This window comes from Tursiops truncatus, chromosome 10 (assembly GCF_011762595.2).
Source record: "Tursiops truncatus isolate mTurTru1 chromosome 10, mTurTru1.mat.Y, whole genome shotgun sequence".
In the NCBI taxonomy this organism is placed as follows: domain Eukaryota; kingdom Metazoa; phylum Chordata; class Mammalia; order Artiodactyla; family Delphinidae; genus Tursiops; species Tursiops truncatus.
This window is the reverse complement of record NC_047043.1, coordinates 73,620,165-73,632,340: the sequence shown is the minus strand read 5'-3', so window position 1 is coordinate 73,632,340 and position 12,176 is coordinate 73,620,165. Positions and strand designations below refer to the sequence as shown.

Sequence of the window (12,176 nt, the reverse complement as noted above, 5' to 3'; positions counted from 1 at the left end):
AGCATATAGAAGGGTGGCATTGACCTGAAAATGAGACAGGAAGGCTTTCTGAATGAAGTAGCCTCCACCTTAGGTTTTAAAATAAGCAAGAAGTACTCTGGCAGACAACAAACCTGTGTTGTGGTGGGGAGAGCTGTGTCCAGCAGAGAGCACGTTTGGGGAATTGCATGCAGACTGGGATTGCTGGAGACAAAACGCAAGACAAAATGTCCTCTCGGTTTTCCAGCAGAAGGAATTCCAGTCTAGCACTACTCTATGAGCACCGAAGCAAACAAGAGCTAGTGATAGATTGATTTTTTTTTTTTTTTTTTTTGCGGTACACGGGCCTCTCACTGTTGTGGCCTCTCCCGTTGCAGAGCACAGGCTCCGGACGTGCAGGCTCGGCAGCCATGGCTCACGGGCCTAGCCGCTCTGTGGCATGTGGGATCTTCCCTGACCGGGGCACGAACCCATGTCCCCTGCATCAGCAGGCAGACTCTCAACCACTGCGCCACCAGGGAAGCCCGATAGATTGATTTTTTAAAAAAATAAAGCACTGGGAGAATTGCTGTATTGAGTTTTGCTTTTTGCTTATTGCATCTTCCTACTGGAACCAACCTCTTTAAGGAACACAGTACACTTTCTTTAGTCCAAGTAAGGGTGACAGCTTCCTGTCGTGATGTTTTCCAGGCTTCCCTTTACAAAAGTGTCTTCAGGCTGGGCTACCATTGCCATTTAAATTGCTTCATTGTAGACTGTCAAGGGTGCTGCTTTCTATGTGAACTTTGAGGTTAAGGACCAGTCTTTACACAATGTTCTCTTCTGGAGTTTCTCAGATATTTGGGAAGGATATACATTCACAAACTCCTCAACAGAGAACTGTCTTGCCAGTTATTTAAAGATCTGAGTATCTGATGTTTTAATTGCTTTGAGAGAGGAAGGTGGGGAATGGCCTTTGAAGGTTACTGAATGATTAGGATCTAGGCCGGTCTGCTTTTAAGGAAATGGGTGGATTTGAGAAGCTATGTCTTCCTTTCGTTACTGTTCCTGCCTCATTTGGATTTACCAGTTAGAAAGCCAAATTGCTTTAAATATAGTATCCGTGGGTTTGTATGTGTTTTAGAATCTGCCTTCCATTCCCTCCGTCTACCAACTCAGAAGTCACATGTTATTTACACTACTCCTGGTGCTCTTGGGTCCCTCAAAGCCCCAGAATAAAGTTATACTTGGGAAGGTAGGTATATTAAAATTAAAAACATACTTTATTATATCTATGATAACTGGGTACAGTTATCCTCCAATGATGCTGAGCCATTGTTATTAAAGCAAGATTTCAAAGAGGGTTTAAAACCTACCAGTGTCCTATAACTAATACATTTGTGTTTCTCCAACAATACATAAAGAAACAAGCAAGGAAGGTGACACCTGCACAATGACCAGGGAGTGTAAGCTTAGCTTGGATCTTTGAGATTAAGAAGAGCTATCTCTTCTTCACAGCCTTATAGGTCAACGGGAAAAATCTTAAAAATCAATTCTTTCAGTAGCCAGGAACATCTGAAAGGAAATAAAAACTTGCTTATTATGGTGACATGGTTTAAACCAGCTAAGAATCTTAGAAATGAATTTTAAAGTGTGAAGTCTGGCAACAATACATTCAGCACAATCTTTTGCTGGAAATGTAGCGATCACAAAGTGTCATTTCTTTCTATATTAACCAGTAATCATCTTATCAGATATGGGGTATCAAAATAATACTATGTATATATGTGTATGGATATATTATACGTAATTCAAAGGAAACTTGAAAGTATTAATTATTCATTAATTATATTAATATGTGTAAGTGTTTACTTATTATGTTGATCTATTTATTTCAAAGGAATTCCGTAGGTATTAAGTATTCATTAAAACAATACATAAACACATGTAAGGATAGTTTAACTTTCTAAGACATTAGTTATTCTTTTTGACGTTCATGTGAAATGTATGCAGTCTTCATGGTCAGGTCTAATAGCGGCTTCATTGAATGGGTCTTCATTGGACTCCTACTTTTGTGGTGGGCACTACTGTAGGCCCAGGGAACATGAAAGTGAACCAGACAGACAAGGTTCCAGTTTTGTCTGAGCACATAGTCTAGTGGTAGAGGAGACACTGATGACAGATGGCTTATTTTTGAAATGAGTTATTCAAGAAAAAAGATGATTTCCAAAAAATTATAAGGATTATGAAGAAAATAAAGCAAAAGAATGAAAGAACATAAGAGGCTGAGTAGGGAAAGGGCAGTGGAACGGGTGGGTAGGAGGAGGGCAAGGAGGGAGGATGGCTTTAGATAGCATAGTCAGAGAAGGCTCTCCAGAGAGTGATGCCACCTGAAGGAGCCACCCATGAGAACATCTGGGGAGGAGCTCTCCAGACTGATGGAAGAGCATACCTCAAGGCCCCGAAGTGTCCAAACATTTGGCATGATTAAGGCACAGGGATAACCCTTGTAGCTCTTGGGTAGTTAATAGGCAGAGCTGGGTACTGGAGGAGATCTGAGAGTGGTGAGCAGGAATCAGATCATAAAGGGCCTTTTGGACCAAGGCAAGTTCTTGGAATGTTATTCTAAGTGCATTCAGGAGCCAATGGAGATTTTAAAACTTTTTATCACAAAAATTTCAAACATACATGAAAAATGGAGAAATATAATGACTCCCCATGTACCCATTATCCAGTTTCAGTAATTAGCAACTCATGGCCAATTTTGTTTTATCTGTGCTCTCTCCCCAACGCCATCACATAATTTGAAGTTTGAGGCCTGTCATTTTGTTTGTGAATATTTCACTATCTGTAAAGCATAGAAGCTCTTTTTCAAAACATAGACACAGTACCATTATCACACCTATAACTTTTCAGTAATTCTTTAGTATCATCAAATATCTAGTCTCAGTTGGGATTTTTAGCAGGGGAGTGGTATTACCTAATTTACAATTTTTTAAAAAAGAGTTCCTACCCTGTTGTATATATCAGAGCTTAGTGGAAGCTGGGAGATCACCTAAGGACTCTTTGTTTGGGTTTGGCATCAGTGTGGCCCGAACAAGAGTGTGATGATGGAGATAGAGAGAACTGACCAGTTTTGGAGGCAGAACCCACTTGTTGGTCTTTAGTATAATTTTGGCTTGAGACACCGAGTGACTGGGGGAGAATAACAGTCAAGATGGAGAAGACTTGAGGAGAACAGCTGTGGAAGGGGAAATTAAGAATTTCATTTTGGCCTTAATTTCACCTCTGAAAATGGAGAACAATTTTTATATCAGCCTTAAAAAGAAAACGGGAAGAAAAATGGTATTATGCATCCACATTTATAGGTACTTACCTCTAATCCTGCTCTAGGATATATGTTAAGGGGAATGTGATAACGGAAGAAATAGTTTCTGTTCTTAAAAAAAGTATGGGTTTACTTGAAATCTATTCAGGCCCACTCAAGGAAAGCCTTGCACTGAGATCGCTTTGAAAGATAATAAGAATTCTGAGACGTCTGGCTGTCCAGTAACACTGCCTTCCACCAGCCTACCACAAATACAGTGACCTTACTTTCTGAACCTGAAATCGAGACCAAGGATTTGAAAATTGAGAGTGTACTTAGGGACAGTATGCAAGAATATAGGACATCAGAGCTGACTTGGGGAAAAAATTAGAAACCTTAATAACTGTGATCCCCACCATTTTTACCATTAGTTTCCACTCAAAACTTCTCTGCAGACACTGGCCTCTGAATTGGTTTACTGTCTATTATTAACATGTATAAATTAATGTATGATCATTGCTCATTGTTACCTGTTCCGGAAAAAACGTCTCCCCTCCTCCTCCTTTTCCTTCCCCTTTCTCTTTGAAGCCTCGCCTTGCTTTTGAGACCTTCTTTTTAACTAAAATCAGGCTCACCCAGGATTATCTCCCTAATTTAAATTTAAATAATTAGAAATTTGAATTACATCTGAAAAATCCCTTCAAAGCAGCACCTAGATTACTGTTTAATTGAATAAGTGGGGGTCATTGCCTGGCCATAGTGTCCTCATCTATTTAAAAGGGATAATACTTCTTGTTTGGGGAGTTAAATGAGTTGTAGGTTAGCACAGTACTTGATACCTGGTACCTCCTCATTAAGGATTAACTCTTCTATATGGTGGGGTGGGAAAGCCAAATGGTCATCACCTTATGGTGACAAAGGATCTGCCCAAACCAGATAGCATGTTATTGACTGACAGAAGCTAGACACAGAAGAGTCCCATGCATATAAGACATGAAAATGGTCAGAATTCACCAGTGGTGTTGGAAGTCCAGATGTTGGTTACCCTTGAGGAGGTGGTCTCTGGAAGGCTCCATGAGGTGGGCTCTGGGGTGCTGATAATATCCCATTTCTTATTCTGAGCGTTGGTTATATGGAAGTGTTCAGACTGTAAAAATTCATCGAACTTGTATATGTATACTGATTTTACTTAAATAAAAATTTAAATACAATTAGATGATAGATACCAATATTATGGGTAGATAACCTTGTTGTATGTGTCATGTAGGGTGTGTATGTGTGGATGTGTGTGTGTTTTATCATTGCACAGTAGGATAGTAAGTAGAAAAATCCTTCCTCCCAAATTACAAATATGGTAGTAACTCAGAGGAAAGACGGGAGAGGGCCTTCATTAGCATATTTGACCCTATCTCATAAAGTTATTTCTGGGGAGTTTCTGTGGCTGTATCTAATGAAATTAGAATGGTTATCAAAACATTTTGAGAATCCTTTTGGACAAAAAGGCATTCTTCTCACAAGACTATTAACTCAGGGACCAGAGCAATTGAGTTTCCTTTTATGAACTGAACTTTTCTTTGCAAGACCAGTAAGTTGTCTCTTTCAAAACACAAATGCAGTGAGCTTGCATGCTCATTATCTGTTTGTCTTATGCTACCTGCATTTTCTTTTTTATGATCAGAGTCTAGGAAAGCAATTAAAAAAAAATCCTATGTCTGCACCAGAGTAATATTATCTGACACTATTGTCTAAAAAGTATAAATGAGGAATTATAATATCATTTTACAATGATAAAGGTGAACATTTGCATTTCTAGATATTGGCTTGGATACCAATACATATTTTTAGTATATTAAATAAAATGTTATATTTCCCCTTAATATTTGACTGTTGATGATGTCGTTTTATACTTTAAGTCAGCAGTGTCCAATAAGGCTTTCTGCAACGATGGACCTGTTCTATTATCTGTGCTGTCCAGTACGGCAGCCACTAGTCACATGTGGCTATACACACTGGAAATGTGCCTCGTGAACTAAGGAAGCACAATATTAATATTATTTTATCTTAATTAATTTAAATTTAAATAGCCACAGCTGGCTAGTGGCCAAAGTGTTGGACAAGGAGGTTTGAAATCTAAGTAAAATATGGTGTTCGGACCCAGGCTGATTGTACTTAATTCTTTTTTTTTTTTTTTTTTTTTTTTTTTTTGCGGTATGCGGGCCTCTCTCTGTTGTGGCCTCTCCCGTTGCGGAGCGCAGGCTCAGCGGCCATGGCTCACGGGCCCAGCCGCTCCGTGGCATGTGGGATCTTCCCGGACCGGGGCACGAACTCGTGTCCCCTGCATCGGCAGGCGGACTCTCAACCACTGCGCCACCAGGGAAGCCCTGTACTTAATTCTTTTCAAAGAACTTCTCAAGAGTTCATCTACAGAATGTCTTTCTCAGCCTCATTACTGGTCTTCTGGTGGAAAAGTCCCCTTGTAAAGACATAGGAGGTCTCAAGGTTCTTAAACATACAGCAAAAACACCTACTTGAGTGCTTTTACCATTTCACCAATTCCTTCAATTCCTTAATCTCCTGGGCACTGTCCTTTCTCTCCCATCACAGGCTATGGCTGACTTGAGGGTTGTGTTCCCAAGATTCTGGGACATAGTAAGAAGTCAGTAAGCAGTAAGCAAATAAAGGTCTGCCACATAGTAGGAGCTTGAAAATGAAGAGTTTATATTATCATCGTGGTTATTGCCACTGTGAAGCTCAATCTGGAGTGATATGGTCATCTCTTTGTGGTTTACTGTGAGCCAAGAGGTGTGAAGGATGAATTTACAATATTAAAAAAAATTAAATGATAAAAACAGCCAAAAAACCCTAAAAAAAACAACTGACAGCTCTCTCTCGTAACCATCTCCACACTCTTCATAGTTTGTAAAACTTACTTAGTAATTGATTTATACAACATTTTCCATTTTGTTTAAAAAATGTCAAGACGAGGAGGCAATAATTAAAGAGGACTAACTAAAGAAAGCAAGATCAGCGGAATACAAGGGTCGGATCACTATTCCGTAGACTCTGTTTTTTTTAATTAAAATTTTTTTTTAATTGAAGTCTAGTTGATTTACAGTGTTGTGCCAGTCTCTGCTGTACAGCAGAGTGACTCAGTTACACACATAGAGACGTTCTTTTCTTTACATTCTTTTCCATTATGGTTTGTCACAGGATATTGAGTATAGTTCCCTGTGCTGTACACTAGGACCTTGTTGTCCATCCATTCTATATGTAATAGTTTGCATCTACTATCCCCAAACTCCCAGTCCATCCCTCTCCCTCCCCTCCTCCCCAACCATTCCATAGACTCTTGGAGCTGGAAACATGTTGGGTGTCAACTCCCTTCATGTGAAGATGAGATAACTTAAGCACAGAGACCAGAACTAGTTGCTATGTAATACTTGTTTTATTCAAGGGTCTTGTAAGAATATTTTTGAACAGTGATGCATAGTTAACCTAATTGGGGATAAATGCTGTATATATTAAAGCAGGATCCCAAGAGTTGTTTAGTTAAGCCATATTCTTCCTTCTTCCAGGAAATCACTGAACAGAGGCAGGTAAAAAACATATGCCACAAAACTTGCAGACAGCCCTCACATTTCAAGAGAAGATACAAATAATGAAAACGTAACACACTTGAGTTAAGCTATCTCCCTGGCAAGAGTCAGGAAACTTTCAATTCCTTACCTACCCCGACTTGAGTAATGAAAATATTATTTCCAGGAGTAGGAGAGTGATCCCCTGGGGAACCCTGTCTCACTCACAAGCAGAGTTAAGGTATTTGAGTTCTGAAACATATGCCAAAAAATCCAATAACATATGAAACAGCCAAATATGTTCATTTTTATTAAGAATCTCAGTAAATGTCATTTTCTGGTGCCGGTGAAGTGCTGTGAAACTGGTGGGGAGTGTTTGGGGATTCCACTGAATCACGGATGGTTGCAGCTCATTGCTCCAGCCCATCTTTTTAATATGTGTTGTGTTATGTGGTTTAGTCCGAGAAGAAAACTTATTTTGGCTTATTTCCTTCACACGAATGGGAAGAATTTTGATTTGCTACGTATCTCTGAGCTCTGGTATGTTTTCTCATCCTCCTAACTGCTAGTTTATTTATTTATTTATCCTTAATATTTATTTGTTTATTTGGCTGTGCTGGGTCTTAGTCACCACACGCAGGATCTTTAGTTGCGGCACGAGGGAACTTTTATTGATAGCTGCGGCAGGCATGCAGGATCTAGTTCCCCAACCAGAGGTCGAACCCGGACCCCCTGCGTTGGGAGGTTGAGGTCTTAACCACTGGACCATTAGGTGAGTCCCTAACTGTTAGTTTATTGAGGTTAAGTGCTTTCTTTTGTGGATGTGTGGAAAGGACTTACGATTTTTCTTTGAATTAAATCTGATTCAATTACCACATTAGATAGGTAGACGTTTTTGCCAGAGAAGAGAGAGGCTCACTTCCACATAGAGGGCCAGAACAGTTTTAGACAGGAGGTGAGACCTGAGTGTCCACAGAGGGAAGCTTGCTGGGAAACCAGCCCTTGTCAAGGAAAAAGGACTGCAGCGTGATTATTACTTCTCATTCTGGAGACACTCACATACTCCTCTGAGTTCCCTTCCTGACTGTTCCTCCCTCCTCTATATCTAGGCTCTGGTAACAACTAACTGTTGCTTTCCCTACTTGCTTCCTTCCAGCCTGGAGACTGTCCGTTTCTCATTTTCTCAAAGTACTTCTTACCTGCAGCCACGGATCATAGCAGACACACTAAAGCTTCAGGCTAAAGGAGGGGGATCACAGAACATAGTATAATACAGGCAATAATTTTTAATTGAACAGAGGACAGCTCTCTTGTAAAAATCCATTGGTCATTCTTCGACACAGGGCATTTCTCCCAGATGGTGTGCCAGGTCGAATTCCCCTGAGGCCAGTTGTTAACATCTGCTCCAACCTGTGTCTTCCTACAGTCATGACATCTCCTCTCTGTTGGCGGGCCTCATCCCATGATCCAATATTATGTTTTTTCTTTTTTTCTTTTTTTACAAATTCATTCATTCATTCATTATTTATGGCTACATTGGGTCTTCGCTGCTGTGCACGGGCTTTCCCTAGTTGCGGTGAGCCGGGGCTACTCTTCGTTGCAGTGCACAGGCTTCTTATTGCAGTGGCTTCTCTTGTTGCGGAGCATGGGCTCTAGGTGCGTGGGCTTCAGTAGTTGTGGCTCGCGGACCCTAGAGCACAGACTCAGTTGTTGTGGCACACGAGCTTAGTTGTTCCGAGGCATGTGGGATCTTCCCAGACCAGGGCTCGAACCTGTGTCCCCTGCACTTGCAGGCGGATTGTTAACCATTGCGCCACCAGGGAAGCCCAATATTATGTTTTACAAACAGAGGATCCAGCCACCCTGGGTCCCTTCGGCAAGGTAGAGTCACAGAAATGTTGAAATGACCATTTTTCCTTTAACATGACTGAATTCCTAAGCAAGGCTTTGTCCTCTACCAGTCCTGTTAATGGAAATACAAAGAAGAAGAAGGTTTTAGTTGGTCTTAGCCCAGAATATGCTGTTTGTAGGTCATCTGTCCCCTCCCCCATCCTACCATTGTTTCAAGTTACAGCTCAGTTTTGTCGATCCCTAAATCACTGTCTTAAAAGAGGACAAATGTTATGCTCACTTCAGCAGCACATATACTAAAATTGAAATGATACGGAGAAGAGTAGCATGGCCCCTGCACAAGGATGACAAATTCGTGAGTCATTCCATATTTTTTGAATTGGGAGATTGGGATTGACATATATATACTACTACTATAAAAGCAGATAACTAATGAGAAGCTACTGTATAACACAGGGAGCTCTACTCGGTGCTCTTTGGTGACCGAATTGGGACGGAAATCCAAAAAAAGAGGGGATATATTTATACATATGGCTGATTCACTTTGCTATACAGCAGAAACTGATACAGCAGTGTAAAGCAACTATACTCCAATTAAAAAAATTAAATTAAAAGCTACTACTGAATTCTGATGTTCAAAAAAAAAGGACACATTTTGCTTTAAATGCTTATTAATTATTTCTATAGTATTTAACAGAGCAGCCTTTTGGGAGGTAGGCCTGTCTACTACTTCTACTTGTCTCCCTTGGGATATTAAGCTCCAACTGAGTGCCGTGTGACATACGAGCACCAGACTGCATGGTTTCTTGTGTCTGCCCTTTCTTTCCTCTCTGCCTGGGAGGGCCTCTCCAACTCCCTCCCCGCACCCCCAGTCCTCAGGACATTTCTATCTGGACCATACCTCCTGGTCTTTTAGCCTTCTTTTTGAACTTTCTCCCACTCCTTAGGCAAAGACAGACATTCCGTCTGATTTCTGCCAATATTCTTTGCATCATTTATCAGCTCTCTCATTTTCCGTTCCATTGGCAGTTGCTCCTTTAGATTGTAGATCACTTCAGAGGAGGCACGTACCTGTCTCTTGTTTTCCTAGGATCTGGTGTAAGTCCTCAGGAAGTGTTTGCGTGAAAGAGTGAACTAAGGTGGGACATTGTAAGAATATCCAGTTTAGTTTGTCAGTATGTAGTTAACCACATCCCTGGATAAAGCATCTTACCAGCTGCCCAGGGGATAAAAGATGAGTAGGGACCTAGGGCTACCATAGTGGAACAGAGTGTGGTCTGTGAACTATTAAAAAATCAGTATGTGATCATTCTTGGAAGGGGGACAGAAGCAAAGTGCAGTGAAAGATCCAGTAATGGAGAAATTATACCTAGTTGTGGAAGAGGACAATTTAACAAGCAGTACTCCTGTATTGATTTGAAATCTGAAAATCCTGGTGACAGATATAAAGAAAAGGCCCAGCCTGCCCTCATGGAGAATATGGTTAGGGAAGCCATACAATTTGCCTTCCAAAAGAGGAAGTTTGCGAGAACATGGATAAACTGGAACTTCATGGTTACCCTGATTATAATCTAGTAGGAACATAAATACAAGGAGAGACTTCATGAAGGGAACCTTCAGAAGATCCTTGAAAAATCAGTGAAGACACCTACAAGAGCAGATTATAGGTCTTGAAGGAAAAGGAAGCACACTCTTTATTAAAAAACAAATTTTCTTCAATGCTTAGGTTAATTAACCTCTGCATTTACAGAAAAATGGGTCTACTCCTTGTTGGTTGTCATAGTTTTGTGTAAGGATCAGCTGAAGACAGTTTTACCTTGACCAGTGTGTATATACTGACAGTACCTAATATATGTAGTGGAACTTCAGAATAGGAAGCTTGGATTCTCCTTTCAACTTGATTTTGGGCAAGTTAAACAACCTGTATAGACCTCACTTTTCTATAAGATGGGGATAAAATGAGAAAAAAAAAATAGCTACTTCACATGGATTTTTTTTTTTTGGAGGAATAAATATGTTAAATTTCTTAGCATGGTGCTTAATAGGAACTCTGTAAAGATGAGCTGTTATTGTTAATTTTTTATTTTGTATAGTTAAAACTTTACACAGGACACAAAGACATACTTCTACAAGTTGATTTAAAAGCTACCAAGCTTAGGGCTTCCCTGGTGGCACAGTGGTTGAGAGTCCACCTGCCGATGCAGGGGACATGGGTTCGTGCCCCGGTCCGGGAAGATCCCACATGCTGCGGAGCGGCTGGGCCCGTGAGCCATGGCCGCTGAGCCTGCGCATCCGGAGCCTGTGCTCTGCGACGGGAGAGGCCACAACAGTGAAAGGCCCGTGTACCACAAAAAAAAAAAAAAAAAAAAGCTACCAAGCTTAGCATGTTGTTTTGACAGCCATGCAAGCATCAGGAAAAAAGGTGACAAAACACAGGTACAGAACTGTGACCTCACTGGACTTTGAGAGGGAGGAGACTCAGGGGCAGGCCTGGTCAGCTGGGGGGCGCTCTGAATTCCACTGAGGGCTGCTGAAGAGGAGAGAAACCAGAGGTCTCTCCTAGGTAGTGAGATCCAAAGTTTCAGTCATTTCTCAGAGAATTCCCAGGGGTGCTAAGAAAGCAATTTAAACCTGTATCTGGGGTGGAGACTTAGCAGGGGGCTTTAGAAGAAGCCTCTGGCAGCCTGTAATTATGAAAATAAAAGTCTAATAGTATGAAAGACAGTGATTAGATTAGCAACACTTAAATTCATTGAATAGTGAAAAGAGGGCTGAGCTTGTAGACTCTCAACAAGCTTGTTGCTTAGGAGTCGTGAAGGGAAGTCAGCTGTGTGTGTGCAGCTTTTATATTAGTAAATAAAAACTCTCCTGTTAGTACCTCAGGAAAGAAGTGTTTTTATTATGAAACAAAGCACAGATTGGTTATGCACTGCATAGATGCCATATAACACAGGGTTAAGAGAACAGACTCTGGTGCGTGACACACTTGAATTTGAGTCCTACTTCTGCTGTTTCCTAGCTGTGTGACTCTCTTAGCTTGGGCTGCTGTAATAAAATACTATGGACTGGGTGGCTTAAGTGACAGAGATTTATTTCTCACAATTCTGGAGGCTGGGCATCCTAAGATGAGGGTACCAGCATGGTCGCCTTCTGGTGAGGCCTCTCTTCCTGGTTTGCAGACAGCTACCTTCTTGCTGTGTCCTCACATGGTAGAGAGTGAGCGCTCCTGTCTTCTCTTCTTGTGATGAGAACATGAATCCCATCATGAGGGCACCAGCTCCATGACCTAATCTAACTGTGATTACCTCCTCATGGCCCCACTTCCAAATACCATCCTACTGGGGATTAAGGCTTCAACATATGGATTTGGGGGGATGCAGACATTCCATCCATAGCAGTGACCTTGAGCAAACATTTAAGCTCTTCATACCTAGTCCTCCCCTACAAAACAAATAATATGAGTACGTCCTCAAATCGGGTATTTT

At 41.0% G+C, this 12,176-nt stretch overlaps 1 protein-coding gene and 1 non-coding gene across 24 annotated transcripts in view; both read left to right on the top strand.

Annotated features, from left to right (window-relative positions):
- FHIT (fragile histidine triad diadenosine triphosphatase) overlaps positions 1 to 12,176 on the top strand; it is a 1,451,419-nt gene that overhangs the window by 971,922 nt on the left and 467,321 nt on the right. The gene's annotated exons all lie outside the window — the stretch shown is intronic.
- Positions 8,964 to 9,066, top strand: LOC117314063 (U6 spliceosomal RNA). The gene has a single exon (XR_004528745.1). It is a non-coding gene; the product is annotated as a U6 spliceosomal RNA (small nuclear RNA).